This window comes from Triticum dicoccoides, chromosome 7A (genome assembly GCF_002162155.2).
Source record: "Triticum dicoccoides isolate Atlit2015 ecotype Zavitan chromosome 7A, WEW_v2.0, whole genome shotgun sequence".
NCBI lineage: Eukaryota > Viridiplantae > Streptophyta > Magnoliopsida > Poales > Poaceae > Triticum > Triticum dicoccoides.
The window spans coordinates 282,266,296-282,271,035 of NC_041392.1; positions in this window are offsets into that span (position 1 = coordinate 282,266,296).

Sequence of the window (4,740 nt, forward strand, 5' to 3'; positions counted from 1 at the left end):
TGCTTCACAGGCTCCGGGCCTTTTCCAAAACGCGATAGCTTCACAGGCACTCGCCTTGCTTCACAGGCTCCGGGCCTTTTCCAAAACGCGATAGCTTCACAGGCACTCGCCTTACTTCACAGGCTCTGGGCCTTTTCAGGGGTAGAACCTCCGGAGGTGCTGGATGTTCCATGCATTCTGGACCAGCACTCCCTCCTGAGTCTCCAAGCGCGCGGAGCCGGGCCTGGAAACATGAACAACCTTGAACGGGCCCTCCCACATGGGAGAGAGCTTGTGCAATCCCTCCCTGGAGAGAACCCGCCTGAGCATGAGGTCTCCTACCTCAAGAGTCTTGGGGCGGATGTTATGGCAGTGATATCGCTGCAGTGCTTGTTGGTACCTCGCCGCTCGCAGCGTGGCTTCCCGGCGACGCTCCTCCCCCAGCACGAGGTCCGTCCCCCTCATGGCGTCCTGCTGCTCCTCGTCGAACGCCAGGACCCGCGCGGAGCGACGTCTGACCTCGTGAGGGAGGACTGCTTCTTCTCCGTAGACCAGGAAGAACGGGGTCTCTCCAGTCAGCTTGGTCGCGGTGGTGCGGATGGACCACAACACGGAATGCAGTTCGTCATACCAACCTCTGCCGCAAGCCTCCAGCTTCTTCTTGAACGTCCTGGTCTTGAGGCCCCTCAGGACCTCCGCGTTGGGTCGCTCGGCCTGGCCGTTGCTTCGGGGGTGCGCCACTGAAGCGTAGCATATCTGCGTTCCAAGGTTAGCACGGTATGTTTTTAAGAGGTTACTGGTGAACTGTGAACCGTTGTCCGTGATGATGCGATTCGGCACCCCGAACAAGCTCACGATGCCCTTGATGAACTTGACTGTGGAACCCGCAGGAATGGTGCGGACAGCCTCCACTTCAGCCCATTTGGTGAACTTGTCCACGGCAACGTAAAGGTAGCGGTAGCCCCCTAGCACCCGAGGAAACGGACCCAAGATGTCGAGCCCCCAGACTGCGAATGGCCATGAAAGGGGGATAGTCTGCAAGCCCCCTGCCGGCTGATGGATCTTGTTGACGTGGAACTGTCAGGCCTCACAAGCTTTCACTAGTTCAACAGCGTCATTGAGCGTGGTGGGCCAATAAAACCCACTGCGGAACGCCTTGCCAACGAGGGTCCGTGATGACGAATGATGTCCGCAGTCTCCGCCGTGTATATCTTCCAGTAGTTCCTTCCCTTGCTCCCTGGAGATGCAGCGCATGGATACATCATTTGGTCGCTTCAGGTAGAGCTCTCCATCTTTGATGCAGTATGCCGTGGCCTGGCGCGCCACTCGCTATGCTTCCGCCTCCTTCTCTGGCAGGGTCCCTTGCGTTAAGTAGCTCCGGAGCTCCATGATCCAACATCCCTCCTGAGGTTCAATCGTCAGGAGCAGGCATACTCCCGAGGCCGGGCCACAAGCCGGAGCTCCTGAGGCAGGTGGCTGAGGGAGCTCCTCCCTGGGCTGAGCCGTGTTTGATAATGACGGTAAGGCTGAAGGCTTGAAGAGCCGCTCCTCGAAAACACCAGGCTCCCGAGGTAACTGCCTGGACGCGCATTTGGCGATGTCATCGGCTTCCTGATTGGTGCCACGGGGCACATGCTGCAACCCCAACCCCCAGAACTGCTTCTCCATCCTGCGGACCTCTGCAAGGTAGGCCTCCATGTGCTCATCCTTCGGCTCGTACACCTTGTTGGAGAAATTGACAAGGAGCTGCGAATCGCCCTTGATGGTGAGGCATTTCACCCCCAGGGCAGCTGCGGCCTTCATGCCCGCTATTAAACCTTCATACTCCGCTATGTTATTGGAGACCTTTTCGCCTTGCTGGAAACAAAGCTGCATGGCGTAATAGAGCTTGTCCTGGGTGGGCGATATAAGCACCGCCCCAGCCCCTGCGTCGTGTCTGGAGAATGCCCCATCGAAGTACATGACCCAGCCTTCTGGCGCCTCGCTTCCCGGGGACAGGGACCGATCCTCGTCGGCCTTGAGGCCTGGCGCCTCCGTCCATTCTGCCACAAAATCCACCAACGCTGCTCCCTTGATGACTCTGGTCGTGCTGAATTCGAGCTGAAACGCTTGCAGCTCTATGTTCCACTCAGCGACCCTCCCAGCCGAATTGGGGCTCCTGAGCACCCTCTCCAGGGGGTATGATGAGACGACCTTGATGGGGTGACCCTGAAAATAGTGCCGCAGTTTGTGCGAAGCCACCAGTAGCGCGAGGAGGAGTTTTTGAGGCATGGGGTACCATGCTCTTGCATCCCGCAGCACTGTGCTGACGAAGTACACTGGGTGCTCAACGAGGTGGAGTGCGTCAGTGCTGGTGGCTCCCTTTGGAGACCATGGCGCCTCTTGAGGCAATGAGGCCTCCTGAGACTGGCCATCTGGAAGAGGGGCCTCTTCCGCCTCTGGTGCGCCCCTCTGCGGCGGCTGATCCTCCTCAGCCACGATGGCGGTTTCTGTGGGCCTTCCTTGTCCCTATTCTGCATTGTCCCGGGCTGCTGCCGTGGTTTTGATTCGGCGCTCCTCTCTGACTGCTACCAAGGCTGCGCTGGCGGAGTAGGGAGTGGCGGCGAGGTAGAGCACCAGGGGCTCCTGAGGGCGTGGGGCCACCATGACCGGTGGGCTGGTCAGGTATCTCTTGAGATCCTGGAACGCCTTGTCGGCCTCTTCAATCCACTCGAAGGGCCCTTTTTCTTCATTAGCTGGAAGAAGGGCAGGGCTCGTTCCCCCAACTTGGAGATGAAGCTCCCTAGCGCGGTCACGCGCCCCGTGAGCTTTTGCATTTCTCTGAGGGTCTTTGGTGGACTCATGTCTTCCACCGCCTTGACCTTCTCCGGGATAGCCTCGATGCCTCAGTGGGACACGAGGAAACCCAAGAGCTTGCCCGAGGGGACTCTGAACACACACTTCTCTGGGTTGAGCCGTAGGTTCACTGCGTTGAGGCTCGCGAAGGTTTCCTCCAGGTCTTGTATCAAGGTCCTGGCCTCTCGAGATTTTACCACGATGTCATCGATGTAAGCTTCAACATTCTTCCCGAGCTGCGGGCCCAAGGTGATATGCATCAGCCGTTGAAAGGTCGCCCCTGCGTTACGCAGCCCGAATGGCATGCAGGTGTAGCAGTACACCCCACACGGGGTTAGGAAGGCCGTCTTCTCGACGTCTTCTACCGCCATCTTGATCTGGTGATACCCAGAGAAGGCATCCAGGAAGCATAACAGGTCGCATTTCGTAGTGGAATCAACGATCTGGTCGATGCGAGGGAGCGACAACGGATCTTGCGGGCACGCTTTATTGAGGTTGGTGAAGTCGACACACATGTGTTCCTTTCCTCCCTTCTTCGGCACAACGACAGTGTTGGCCAACCAATCTGGGTATCGGACCTCGCGAATGACCCCAGCAGCCTCTAATTTGCGGGTCTCTTGGACGATGAAGGCCTGCTTTTCTGTGGACTGCCGCCTGGCCTTCTGCTTCACAGGGCGCACGTTGGGGCACACATTGAGGTGATGCTCGATTACACTCCTGGGGATCCCTGCCAACTGGTCCGGCTCCCAAGTGAATACCTTCTTGTTTGCGCGCAGGAACCCGACCAGGGCCTCCTCCTGCTCGGGTTTGAGGTGGGCGCCTATGGTGAAAGTGGCGTTGGTGGACCCGTCCTCATCGACGGGTATCTGCTTGGTTTCTGCCTTGTCTTGGGTGAACAACTGCTTCTTCATGGCAGGCGCAGCCCCCTTGGGCTCGGGAGCCTCCAAGTCGGCAGGCTGTGCCGACGCTGCAGTCTTGAAGACGAGCTTGAGCACCCGCAGAGCATCACCGGTATCCCCGTGCACGGTGAAGACACCGCTGCTCCCGGGCATCTTCATGAGGTTGTACGCCGGGTGCATTGCGACCATGAACTGGGCCAGCGCTGGGTAGCCGAGGATGGCGTTGTAGGGGAGGCTGATGGGGGCGATGTCGAAGTCGACCAGCTCCGTGCGGAAGTTGTCGTAGGTGCCGAAGGTCACTGGGAGCCGGATCTGCCCCAAGGAGTTGGACGACCTGCCCCCAACGCCTGAGAAGGGCCGGCTGGGCTGCAACCGTTCCAGGGGTATGCAGAGGAGGTTGAAGGCCTCGACTGAGAGCACGCTGAGGCCTGCCCCGCCATCGATGAAAGTTCTGGTAATGGCCACCTCGCAGATGGTGGGGGTGCATAGCATGGGGAGCGCGCCCGAGCAGGCCGAGTTGGAGGGGTGGTCCTCCGGGCTGAAGCTCAAGCCGGTCTCGGGCGCCGCCCGATCCAGGGGAGCCCCCAGCCGCGTGGAAGCAGCGCTGACCCGCCGGATGAACGGCTTGACGTGGTAACTTGTAGGAGGCGCCTGCGAGCCGTCCAAGAGGGCCGCGATGACTGGGGTGTTGGTGCAGCGCGATAGGCGGGGGAGAGGTTGCGAGGCTCCATGGGCGCGCGGAGCATGCGGGACGAAGAACCAGCTGGGGTGAGCGAGGGAGTTGCGGTGCGGCCGTGTTGCCGCACGGACAGATGCCGGGACGATGCTTGCTGCTCGTCCCCCGCCGGGCTGGTGGCGGCGCTGACGATAGGTGACGGGGAACGGCGAGGACGCCCGCGTACAGGGGCCGTCTGGCCGACGCAGGAAGCAAAGGCGTCCCGGCGTTCTGCGCGGGCCCGACGAGCGTCAGACATGGGCGCGATGGTCGGAGGAGAACGGGGTGGTGGGGGACGAATTCTGGCGCACC